Source organism: Chiloscyllium plagiosum, unplaced genomic scaffold (assembly GCF_037043375.1).
Source record: "Chiloscyllium plagiosum isolate Xiang-an unplaced genomic scaffold, Cpla_swu_hap1 HiC_scaffold_46, whole genome shotgun sequence".
NCBI classification, from domain to species: Eukaryota; Metazoa; Chordata; class Chondrichthyes; order Orectolobiformes; family Hemiscylliidae; genus Chiloscyllium; species Chiloscyllium plagiosum.
The window spans coordinates 3,462,928-3,475,749 of NW_028270184.1; the positions used below are offsets into that span (position 1 = coordinate 3,462,928).

Below are 12,822 nucleotides of genomic sequence, written 5' to 3' on the forward strand. Positions count from 1 at the left end.
AGGTTAGCCCCACCACCCCACAGCGAGAGCTGCTCCGGGTTTAAGCACATCCAGACACACAGCCACCCCGGGGAATTCAGAGGGTGTGAGGCACATAGGGAGAGTGTGTGTCAGAGAGCGAGTGATACTGCGAGGGAGAGAGCGAGAAGAGTGTGTGTGTGTGTGTGTGTGTGTGTGTGTGTGTGTGGGAGAGAGAGTGTGTACGAGAGAGAAAGTAACGAGTGTGTGAGAGAGAGTATAATGAAGTGTGTTAAAGCTAGAAGATATTGCGAGAGTGTCTCTCAGAGTGTGAGAGAGAGAGAGAGTGTGTGTGTGTGAGTCTGAGTGTGTCTGAGCGTGAGTGTGTGTCTGAGTCTGAGAGTGTGAGTGTGAGTGTCTGAGTGTGAGTGTCTGAGTGTGAGTGTCTGAGTGTGAGTGTCTGAGTGTGAGTGTCTGAGTGTGTGTGTCTGAGTGTGTGTGTCTGAGTGTGTGTGTGTCTGAGAGTGTGTGTCTGAGTGTGTTTGTCTGAGTGTGTTTGTCTGAGTGTGTTTGTCTGAGTGTGTTTGAGTCTGAGTGTGTTTGAGTCTGAGTGTGTTTGAGTCTGAGTTTTGAGTCTGAGTGTTTGAGTCTGAGTGTTTGAGTCTGAGTGTTGAGTGTGTCTGAGTGTTTGAGTGTGTCTGAGTGTTTGAGTGTGTCTGAGTGTTTGAGTGTGTCTGTGTCTGAGTGTGTCTGAGTGTGTCTGAGTGTGTCTGAGTGTGTCTGTGTCTGAGTGTGTCTGTGTCTGTGTCTGAGTGTGAGTGTGTCTGAGTGTGAGTGTGTCTGAGTGTGAGTGTGTCTGAGTGTGAGTGTGTCTGAGTGTGAGTGTGCCTGTGTCTGTGCCTGTGCCTGTGTCTGAGTGTGTGTGTGTCTGAGTGTGTCTGAGTGTGTCTGTGTCTGAGTGTGTCTGTGTCTGAGTGTGTCTGTGTCTGTGTCTGAGTGTGAGTGTGTCTGAGTGTGAGTGTGTCTGAGTGTGAGTGTGCCTGAGTGTGAGTGTGCCTGTGTCTGTGCCTGTGCCTGTGTCTGAGTGTGTGTGTGTCTGAGTGTGTGTGTGTCTGAGTGTGTGTGTGTCTGTGTGTGTGTGTGTCTGTGTGTGTGTCTGTGTGTGTCTGAGTGTGTGTGTGTGTCTGAGTGTGTGTGTCTGAGTGTGTGTGTGTGTGTGTCTGAGTGTGTGTGTGTGTGTGTCTGAGTGTTTGTGTGTGTGTCTGAGTGTGTGTGTCTGAGTGAGTGTGTGTGTCTGAGTGAGTCTGAGTGAGTGTGTCTGAGTGTGTGTGTGTCTGAGTGTGTGTGTGTCTGAGTGTGTGTGTGTCTGAGTGTGTGCGTGTCTGAGTGTGTGCGTGTCTGAGTGTGTGCGTGTCTGTGTGTGTGCGTGTCTGTGTGTGTGCGTGTCTGTGTGTGTGTGTGTGTCTGTGTCTGTGTGTGTGTGTCTGTGTGTGTGTCTGTGTGTGTGTCTGTGTCTGTGTGTGTGTCTGTGTGTGTGTCTGTGTGTCTGTGTGTCTGTGGTGTGTCTGTGTGTGTGTCTTGTGTGTGTGTCTGTGTGTCTGTGTCTGTGTGTGTGAGAGTCTGAGTGTATGTTCCCTTGTCCAATCTGAAGCTGCCCCCTTACCTGTTTGACTTTGTATTTTTTCTGGTATCGGAGGGAGACGAGTGACTTGGTGTGATGTCCTCGGTGTTTGTGTTGGGGGTGAGCTGGGAGCTGGGGGTTGGCGTTCTGTAAGCGAAGGAAGGACAGGATGTTCTGCACCTCGCTCTGGTACGAGCTGTCTGCCATGGTCTTATTCTTGGCTGCCAATCGACATGCCCCATCCACTTGGCATACTGCTCCTCCTGAGAACCAGACCAGTAAAAACAAACCATATTGTCCTGCTGTTAAACTCCCCATTCCACCTGTCAATGGTTCCCCATCCTAATCCCTGGGAACTCTCGCTGGGCAATGGTTCAACTGCCAGAGCCATCACAACCTAAACCAGGCCAGCTCCGTTGTTGATGAGTGAAGTCACAATGGGGCAGCAGGAAGCCATTTGGGCCATCACGTCCGTGCTATCCCTCTTACTCCACCACAGCCAGAGGGGATCATTGGCCTTCGCTGTTCCATGTGACGTCAAGTGTGTGGCGGGGGGGTGAGATGAGGAGAAGCTGTCCCCTTACAGGCAGATGACAAGAGATTTTCTGCCCCACCCTCCCAGTGCTCCCCATCCCTCCCTCCGGACCGAGCCCCAGGCAGAGGGAGACAGATCACAGTCAAACTGTTGTCCCAGTGGTGACCACAAGGGGGCTGCAGTGAGCCAGTGGGTCACCCTGTCCCCTGGAGGCGTAACCACTGACCATTGGTTCACTGGGAAGGGAGGGGTACGACCTCAGATGGCCCTCTGACAACTGGGACACCCCCAGATATCCTGAAACCTCCCCCCTCCAAACTCCATCACTATTCGCACGCCCCCACAGCCCCTACACCCCCTCCCTATCTCTGTCAACTCCTCCAGCCCCGACACCCCCCTCCCTATTTCTGTCTCCCCTCCAGCCCCTACACCCCTCCCTATCTCTGTAACCTCCCTCCAGCCCCTACACCCCCTCCCTATTTCTGTCTCCCCCTCCAGCCCCTACACCCCTCCCTATCTCCGTAACCCCCTCCAGCCCCTACACCCCCTCCCTATCTCTGTAACCCCCTCCAGCCTCTACACCCCCTCCCTATCTCTGTAACCACCTCCAGCCCCTACACCCCTCCCTATTTCTGTCTCCCCCTCCAGCCCCTACACCCCTCCCTATCTCCGTAACCCCCTCCAGCCCATACACCCCCTCCCTATCTCTGTAACCACCTCTAGCCCCTACACCCGCTCCCTATCTGGTGTAACCCCCTCCAGCCCCTACACCCCCTCCCTATCTCTGTAACCCCCTCAGCCTCTACACCCCCTCCCTATCTCTGTAACCCCCTACACCCCCTCCCTATCTCTGTAACCCCCTACACCCCATCCCTATCTCTGTAAGCCCCTACACCCCTCCCTATCTCTGTAACCCCCTACACCCCCTCCCTATCTCTGTAAGCCCCTACACCCCTCCCTATCTCTGTCACCCCCTCCAGCCCCTACACCCCCTCCGTCTCTCTAACCCCCTCCAGCCACTACACCCCTCCCTATCTCTGTAACCCTCGACACCCTTCCCTATCTCTGTCACCTCCCTCCAGCCTCTACACCCCCTCCCTATCTCTGTCACCCCCTCCAGCCCCTACAATCCCTCTCCCTATGTCTGTAACCCCCTCCAGCCCCTACACCCCCTCCCTATCTCTGTAACCCCTCCAGCCCCTATCTCTGTAACCCCCTCCAGCCCCTACACCCCCTCCCTATCTCTGTAACCCTCAACACCCCTTCCCTATCTCTGTCACCCCCCTCCAGCCCCTACACCCCCTCCCTATCTCTGTAACCCCCTCCGACCCTACAACCCCCTCCCTATCTCTGTAACCCCCCTCCAGCCCCTACACCCTCCCTATCTCTGTAACCCCCTCCAGCCCCTACACTCCCTCCCTATCTCTGTAACCCCCTCCAGCCCCTACACTCCTCCCTATCTCTGTAACCCCTCCAGCCCCTACACTCCCTCCCTATCTCTGTAAACCCCCTCCAGCCCCTACACTCCCTCCCTATCTCTGTAACCCCCTCCAGCCCCCTACACCCCCTCCCTATCTCTGTAACCCCCTCCAGCCCCTACACCCCCTCCCTATCTCTGTAACCCCCTCCAGCCCCTACACCCCCTCCCTATCTCTGTAACCCCCTCCAGCCCCAACACCCCTCCCTATCTCTGTAACCCCCTCCAGCCCCTACACCCCCTCCCTATCTCTGTAACCCCCCTACAGCCCCTACACCCTCCTATCTCTGTAACCCCCTCCAGCCCTACACTCCCTCCCTATCTCTGTCACCCCCTCCAGCCCCAACATCCCCTCCCTATCTCTGTAACCCCCCTACAGCCCCTACACCCCCTCCCTATCTCTGTAACCCCTCAGCCCCTACACCCCCTCCCTATCTCTGTAACCCCCCTACAGCCCCTACACCCTCCCTATCTCTGTAACCCCCTCCAGCCCCTACACTCCCTCCCTATCTCTGTCACCCCCTCCAGCCCCAACATCCCCTCCCTATCTCTGTAACCCCCCTACAGCCCCTAACACCCTCCCTATCTCTGTAACCCCCTCCAGCCCTACACTCCCTCCCTATCTCTGTAACCCCCTCCAGCCCCAACACCCCCTCCTATCTCTGTAACCCCCTACAGCCCCTACAACCTCCCTATCTCTGTAACCCCTCCAGCCCCTACACTCCCTCCCTATCTCTGTCACCCCCTCCAGCCCCAACATCCCCTCCCTATCTCTGTAACCCCCTACAGCCCCTACACCCCCTCCCTATCTCTGTAACCCCCTCCAGCCCCTACACCCCCTCCCTATCTCTGTAACCCCCCTACAGCCCCTACACCCTCCCTATCTCTGTAACCCCCTCCAGCCCCTACACTCCCTCCCTATCTCTGTCACCCCCTCCAGCCCACACATCCCCTCCCTATCTCTGTAACACCCCTACAGCCCCTACACCCTCCCTATCTCTGTAACCCCCTCCAGCCCCTACACTCCCTCCCTATCTCTGTAACCCCCTCCAGCCCCAACACCCCCTCCCTATCTCTGTAACCCCCCTACAGCCCCTACACCCCCTCCCTATCTCTGTAACCCCCTCCAGCCCCTACACCCCCTCCCTATCTCTGTAACCCCCTCCAGCCCCTACACCCCCTCCCTATCTCTGTAACCCACTCCAGCCCTACACTCCCCTCCCTATCTCTGTCACCCCCTCCAGCCCTACACCCCCTCCCTATCTCTGTAACCCCCTCCAGCCCCTACACCCCCTCCCTATCTCTGTAACCCCCTCCGGCCCCTACACCCCCTCCCTATCTCTGTCACCCCCTCCAGCCCCTACACCCCCTCCCTATCTCTGTCACCCCCTCCAGCCCCTACACCCCCTCCCTATCTCTGTAACCCTCTCCAGCCCCTACACCCCCTCCCTATCTCTGTCACCCCCCTCCAGCCCCTACCCCCCCTCCTATCTCTGTAACCCCCTCCAGCCCCTACACCCCCTCCCTATCACTGTAACCCCCCCTCCCTATCTCTGTAACCCCCTACACCCCCTCCCTATCTCTGTAACCCCCTCCAGTCCCTACACCCCTCCCTATCTCTGTAACCCCCTCCAGCCCCTACACCCCCTCCCTATCTCTGTCACCCCCTCCAGCCCCTACACCCCCTCCCTATCTCTGTAACCCCCTCCAGCCCCTACACCCCCTCCCTATCTCTGTCACCCCCTCCAGCCCCTACACCCCCTCCCTATCTCTGTAACCCCCTCCAGCCCCTACACCCCCTCCCTATCTCTGTAACCCCCTCCAGCCCCTACACCCCCTCCCTATCTCTGTAACCCCCCTCCAGCCCCCCTCCCCTCCCTATCTCTGTAACCCCCTCCAGCCCCCCTCCCCTCCCTATCTCTGTCACCCCCTCCAGCCCCCCTCCCCTCCCTATCTCTGTCACCCCCTCCAGCCCCCCTCCCCTCCCTATCTCTGTCACCCCCTCCAGCCCCCCTCCCCTCCCTATCTCTGTAACCCCCTCCAGCCCCCCTCCCCTCCCTATCTCTGTCACCCCCTCCAGCCCCCCTCCCCTCCCTATCTCTGTCACCCCCTCCAGCCCCCCTCCCCTCCCTATCTCTGTAACCCCCTCCAGCCCCCCTCCCCTCCCTATCTCTGTCACCCCCTCCAGCCCCCCTCCCCTCCCTATCTCTGTCACCCCCTCCAGCCCCCCTCCCCTCCCTATCTCTGTCACCCCCTCCAGCCCCCCTCCCCTCCCCCCACCCCAATACTCACATTGTCACACCGCAGAACCACCTCATTCATTCCCTCAGGAGCTGGATCAGCAGCTTGATGCAGAATTTCTGGGCAGCTATGTTCACATCGGGAGCCACCTCACATCCTTCAGGAAGGACACGAAACGGGTGAGTGGGAAACTGGGCGCTGGGGCGGGGTGGGATAGTACTGGGCGGGCCAAATGGGCCTCCCACTGCAATCCCCATGACCCGCAGGCGATGATGACAGAACCGCTGCCCATCAGCATTTCACGCGCTCTTACCTCAGGGAGTTAACCTGAAACAGTGCGGTGGTAGCGTCCCAACCTCGGAGTCAGGAGCCCGGCCTCACCCACTTCAGAGGAGTGCACAGATTCGTCAGAAAATATCTTCACATCACATTCCCCCGTCCGAATGGCTCATTACCACAATGGGGGGTGGTCAGTATCTCTGTAGTTACCCTGTATCTAACCCCGTGCTGTCCTGTCCTGGGGAGGGTTTGATGGGGGACAGTGTAGAGGGAGCTTTACTCTGTATCTAATCCCGTGCTGTCCCTGTCCTGGGAGTGTTTGATGGAGGGACAGTGTAGAGGGAGCTTTACTCTGTATCTAACCCAGTGCTGTGCTGTCCTGGGAATGTTTGATGGGGGACAGTGTAGAAGGAGCTTTACTCTGTATCTAACCCCGTGCTGCCCCTGTCCTGGGAGTGTTTGATGGAGGGGACAGTGTAGAGGGAGCTTTACTCTGTATCTAACCCGTGCTGCCCCTGTCCTGGGAGTGTTTGATGGGGGACAGTGTAGGGGAGCTTTACTCTGTATCTAACCCCGTGCTGTCCCTGTCCTGGGAGTGTTTGATGGGGGGGATCAGTGTAGAGGGAGCTTTACTCTGTATCTAACCCCGTGCTGTCCCTGTCCTGGGAGTGTTTGATGGGGGGGGGGGGGGGTCAGTGTAGAGGGAGCTTTACTCTGTATCTAACCCCGTGCTGTCCCTGTCCCGGGCGTGTGTTTGATGGGGGACAGTGTAGAGTGAGCTTACTCTGTATCTAACCCGTGCTGTCCCTGTCCTGGGAGTGTTTGATGGGGGGACAGTGTAGAGGGAGCTTTACTCTGTATCTAACCCCGTGCTGTCCCTGTCCTGGGGAGTGTTTGATGGGGGACAGTGTAGAGGGAGCTTTACTCTGTATCTAACCCCGTGCTGTCCCTGTCCTGGGGAGTGTTTGATGGGGGGACAGTGTAGAGGGAGCTTTACTCTGTATCTAACCCCGTGCTGTCCCTGTCCTGGGGAGTGTTTGATGGGGGACAGTGTAGAGGGAGCTTACTCTGTATCTAACCCCGTGCTGTCCCTGTCCTGGGAGTGTTTGATGGGGGAGACAGTGTTGGAGGCTGCTTTGTCCCTGGATGGTGTCGAGCTTCTTGAGTGTTGTTGGAGCTGTCCCCATCCAGGGGCAAGTGGGGAGTATCCCCTCACCCTCCTGCCTTGTGCCTTGTAGATGGTGGGACAGGCTTTGGGGGGGAGTGAGGAGGGGAGTTACTCGCTGCAGGATTCCCAGCCTCTGACCTGCTCTTGGAGCCACTGGGTTGATGTGGTGAGTCTGGTTGAGTTTCTGGTCAATGGTAACCCCCCAGGATGTTGATGGTGGGGGGGGGGCGATTCAGTGATGGGAACACCATTGAAGGTCAAGGGATGATGGTTTGGATTCTCTCTTGGTCATTGTCCGCATCTGACTAGCGGCCTACTGGTTGTTGCCATCAGGATTCCTCCAGGCTGGAAGAGTTTCCCTCCCCCTCTCGGTGCTACCCGTGAATATGGGCTTACTTTCCACTCCCCAACCCTGGGGTGACCAGCGACGAACCCCATTCTCCCACCCCCACCCTCCCCGCCACATGCTGCTCCATCACTTAATCTGACGGTACACGAGGAAGGTCTGACGGTACACGAGGAAGGCCTTTCGGCCTCTCAAGAGTTCTAGCTCCCTGCCAACTCTCCGTGACCCTCGATTGCCCTCCCCCCGTCCCACTTCACAACCGTCCGGTCCCTCCCGGACAGTGACTCCCACCCAGCCGAAGACCTCACCCTTCAAGTTCAGCTGCTGGACGGGTTCCCCAAACGTCTCCTGGTTCTTGTAATACGAGATGGTCATCTCTTTAAACACAAACCAATGACTGCCTGTAGGCTTTCAGAGTTAGCTTCTTCGGTCTGGGGGCAGGGTGGGGGGGGGGGGGCACAGAGAGGAACAAACACGAAAGAATTGGTTTAGGAAAATCCGGCAGGTGAACCTCCCCCTCCCCCCCCGACACTCTCAGACAGGACGCCACAGACCCTAACCCCTCGAGTGAACCTGCCCCCCTCCCCCCCACACTCTCAGACAGGACGCCACAGACCCTAACCCCTCGAGTGAACCTCCCCCCTCCCCCCCCCCACACTCTCAGACAGGACGCCCCAGACCATATCCCTCGAGTGAACTCCCCCCTCCCCCCCCACACTCTCAGACAGGACGCCACAGACCCTAACCCCTCGAGTGTGACCTCCCCTCCCCCCCACACTCTCAGACAGGACGCCACAGACCCTAACCCCTCGAGTGAACCTCCCCCCTCCCCCCCCACACTCTCAGACAGACGCCACAGACCCTAACCCTCGAGTGAACCTCCACCCTCCCCCCCCACACTCTCAGACAGGACGCCACAGACCCTAACCCCTCGAGTGAACCTCCCCCCTCCCCCCCCACACTCTCAGACAGGACGCCACAGACCCTAACCCCTCGAGTGAACCTCCCCCCTCCCCCCCCCACACTCTCAGACAGGACACCACAGACCCTAACCCCTCGAGTGAACCTCCCCCCTCCCCCCCCACACTCTCAGACAGGACGCCACAGACCCTAACCCCTCGAGTGAACCTCCCCCCTCCCCCCCCACACTCTCCAGACAGGACACCCCAGACCCTAACCCCCTCGAGTGAACCTCCCCCCTCCCCCCTCACTCTCAGACAGTCCATTCCAGACCCTAACCCCTCAATGTGTGAAAATGTTTCTCCCCAAATGCCCTCAATCATCAGTTTGACCCCCTTCCTGCTCTCTGTGCAGTGCGTTCCCATTGATCCTATAATGTAGCCGGCCGAATGGGCCACAATACCCTGTCCCGTACACACGTTCACCATCACCTCCCTGCTCCTCTACCTGACAGTTCCCATTCCTCAAGCCCAGGATGCAGTCTGCTTTAGCAACTGCTCTCTCTCCCCTCTCCGGGCAGCTTTAATGATTTATGAACACTTACACCAGGTCTCTATGTTCCTGCACAACAATCAGAATCTTTATCATCACACACCTCTCCCACCGACCCCATTTGCAACTCTCCACCCACTGCACCAGCTAGATAGGGCACTGACATTGTCCAGTGTAGGGGCCGGAGGGGGTTACAGAGATTGGGAGGGGGTGTAGGGACCGGAGGGGGTTACAGAGATAGGGAGGGGATGTAGGTGCTGGAGGGGGGTTATAGAGATAGGGAATGGGTGTAGCGGCTGGAGGGGGTTACAGAGATAGGGGAGGGGTTGTAGAGGATGGAGGGGGTTACAGAGATAGGGAGGGGCTATAAGGGGCTGGAGGGGGGTTCCAGAGATAGGGAGGGGGTGTAGTGTCTGGAGGGGGTTACAGAGATAGGGAGGGGTGGAGGGGTTATGGAGGTAGAGAGGGGGGTGTAGGGATTATGGAGGTAGGGAGGGGATGGAGGGGCTTATGGAGGTAGGGAGGGGTTATGGAGGTAGGGAGGGGGTTAGGAGGTAGGAGGGAGTGTGGAGGGGTATGGAGGTAGGGAGGGGGTGGAGTGGGTATGGAGGTAGGGAGGGGGTTATGGAGGTAGGGAGGGGGTTATGGAGGTAGGGAGGGTGGTGGAGGGGGTTATGGAGGTACGGGAGGGGGTTATGGAGGTAGGGAGGGGGTGGAGGGGGTATGGAGGTAGGGAGGGGGTTATGGAGCTAGGAGAGGGGGAGGGGGTTGTGGAGGTAGGGAGGGGGTTATGGAGGTAGGGAGGGGATGGAGGGGTTGTGGAGGTAGGGAGGGGGTTATGGAGCTGGGGGTGAGGGGGTTATGGAGGTAGGGAGGGGTTATGGAGCTAGGGAGAGGGTGGAGGGAGCTATGGAGGTAGGGAGAGGGGGAGGGGATTGTGGAGGTAGGGAGGGGGTTATGGAGGTAGGGAGGGGATGGAGGGGGTTGTGGAGGTAGGGAGGGGGTGGAGGGGGTTGTGGAGGTAGGGAGGGGATGGAGGGGGTTGTGGAGGTAGGGAGAGGGGGGTGGGGGTTGTAGAGGTAGGGAGGGGGTTATGGAGGTAGGGAGGGGGTGGAGGGGGTTATGGAGGTAGGGAGGGGATGGAGGGGGTTATGGAGGGTAGGGAGGGGATGGAGGGGGTTATGGAGGTAGGGAGGGGGTGTAGGGGGTTATGGAGGTTGGGAGGGGGTGGAGGGGGTTATGGAGGTAGGGAGGGGGGTGGAGGGGGGTTATGGAGGTAGGGAGGGGGTGGGAGGGGGCTGTGGAGGTAGGGAGGGGGTATAGGGGATTATGGAGGTAGGGAGGGGGTGGAGGGGGTTGTGGAGGTAGGCAGGGGATGGAGGGGGTTTGTGGATGTCGGGAGAGGGGGAGGGGGTTGTGGAGGTCGGGAGAGGGGCAAGGGGATTATGGAGGTAGGGAGAGTGTGGAGGGGGTATGGAGGTAGGGAGGGGATGGAGGGGGTTATGGAGGTAGGGAGAGGGGAGGGGGTTGTGGAGGTAGGGAGAGGGTGGAGGGGGTTATGGAGCTAGGGAGATGGTGGGGGGGGTTATGGAGCTAGGGAGAGGGTGGAGGGGGTTATGGAGGTAGGGAGGGGGTGTAGGGGGTTATGGAGGTAGGGAGGGGGTGGAGGGGGTTATGGAGGTAGGGAGGGGGTGGAGGGGGTTATGAGGTAGGGAGGGGGTGGAGGGGGTTATGGAGGTAGGGAGGGGGTGGAGGGGGCTGTGGAGGTAGGGAGGGGTATAGGGGATTATGGAGGTAGGGAGGGGGTGTAGGGGGTTATGGAGGAAGGGAGGGGGTGGAGGGGGTTATGGAGGTAGGGAGGGGGTGGAGGAGGGGGTTATGGAGGTAGGGAGGGGTGTAGGGGGTTGTGGAGGTAGGGAGGGGGGTGTAGGGGGTTGTGGAGGTAGGGAGGGGGTGTAGGGGGTTATGGAGGTAGGGAGGGGGTGGAGGGGGTTATGGAGGTAGTGGAGGGGGTGGAGGGGGCTGTGGAGGTAGGGAGGGGGTATAGGGGATTATGGAGGTAGGGAGGGGGTGGAGAGGGTTGTGCAGGTAGGGAGGGGTGGAGGGGGTTGTGGAGGTAGGGAGGGGGTGGAGGGGGTTGTGGAGGTCGGGAGGGGTGTAGGGGTTGTGGAGGTAGGGAGGGGGTGGAGGGGGTTGTGGATGTCGGAGAGGGGTGGTAGGGGGTTGTGGAGGTAGGGAGGGGGGGGGAGGGGGTTGTGGAGGTTGGGCAGGGGGGGAGGGGGGTTGTGGAGGTAGGGAGGGGGGAGGGGGTTGTGGAGGTTGGGAGGGGTGTAGGGGTTGTGGAGGTAGGGAGGGGTGTAGGGGGTTGTGGAGGTAGGGAGGGGGGGAGGGGGGTTGTGGAGGTCGGGAGGGGTGTAGGGGGTTGTGAGGTAGGGAGGGAGGGAGGGGGTTGTGGAGGTAGGGAGGGGGGGAGGGGGTTGTGAGGTCGGGAGGGGGGGAGGGGGTTGTGGAGGTCGGGAGGGGGGGAGGGGGTTGTGGAGGTCGGGGGGGGGGAGGGGGTTGTGGAGGTAGGGAGGGGGGGAGGGGGTTGTGGAGGTGGGGGGGGGAGGGGGTTGTGGAGGTCGGGAGGGGGGGAGGGGGGTTGTGGAGGTCGGGAGGGGGGGGAGGGGGTTGTGAAGGTCGGGAGGGGGGGAGGGGGGTTGTGGAGGTAGGGAGGGGGTGGAGGGGGTTGTGGAGGTCGGGAGGGTGTAGGGGGTTTGTGGAGGTAGGGAGGGGGGGGGAGGGGTTGTGGAGGTTGGGCAGGGGGGAGGGGGTTGTGGACGGTAGGGAGGGGGGGAGGGGGTTGTGGAGGTCGGGAGGGGTGTAGGGGTTGTGGAGGTAGGGAGGGGTGTAGGGGTTGTGGAGGTAGGGAGGGGGGGAGGGGGTTGTGGAGGTCGGGAGGGGGGCAAGGGGTTGTGGAGGTGGGGGGGGGGAGGGGGTTGTGGAGGTAGGGAGGGGGGAGGGGGTTGTGGTAGGTCGGGAGGGGGGAGGGGGTTGAGGTAGGGGGCGGGAGGGGTTGTGGAGGTCGGGGGGGGGGAGGGGTTTGTGGAGGTAGGGAGGGAGGGGGTTGTGGAGGTAGGGAGGGGGGGAGGGGGTTGTGGAGGTCGGGAGGGGGGAGGGGGTTGTGGAGGTAGGGAGTGGGGGGGAGGGGTTGTGGAGGTCGGGAGGGGAGGGGTTTGTGAGGTAGGGAGGGAGGGAGGGGGTTGTGGAGGTAGGGAGGGAGGGAGGGGGTTGTGGAGGTAGGGAGAGGTGTAGGGAGGTTGTGGAGGTAGGGAGGGATGTAGGGGGTTGTGGAGGTAGGGAGGGGGGGAGAGGGGTGTATCTTACCTGAAGAGTTTTGAGGTTGTCCCTGACGCTCTGGAATCGAGGTGATGCTGTCCTGGAAAAAGAGGATGGAAAGGTGGAGGGTGTGTTATGGAAGTTTATGGAATGTGAAGAGGTATTTCCCGAATCCGGCCTGTGCAGTGATTGGGATGGCGCGGGGCAGAGGAATCACAATCAGATTTCTACCTCTGTTCCCCTCCTCCCCAGCAGCGGTGTCCCCTCAGGATCAACCAACACCTTATTTCGGATTGAGGCTGTTCAGCTGTGAAAGGCATCGCAGTGAAAGCAGCTCCTGAACTGTCCGTTTGGAATCACTGGGGAATACGGAGCGGTGAGCCTTGATCACACTCACAGATACTCACACACAGCAACAACCTGCATT

At 59.7% G+C, this 12,822-nt stretch overlaps 1 pseudogene across 1 annotated transcript in view; it reads right to left on the minus strand.

Annotated features, from left to right (window-relative positions):
- The window catches only part of LOC122546368 (fermitin family homolog 3-like), a 51,722-nt pseudogene that overhangs the window by 1,761 nt on the left and 37,139 nt on the right, over positions 1-12,822 (minus strand). Inside the window, exons 9-12 of the transcript XR_015754550.1 lie at positions 12,444-12,495; positions 7,934-8,056; positions 5,884-5,989; positions 1,543-1,842 (exon numbers count right to left, since the gene is read on the minus strand). The product of XR_015754550.1 is annotated as a fermitin family homolog 3-like (transcript). The remainder of the gene's footprint in view (positions 1-1,542; positions 1,843-5,883; positions 5,990-7,933; positions 8,057-12,443; positions 12,496-12,822) is intronic.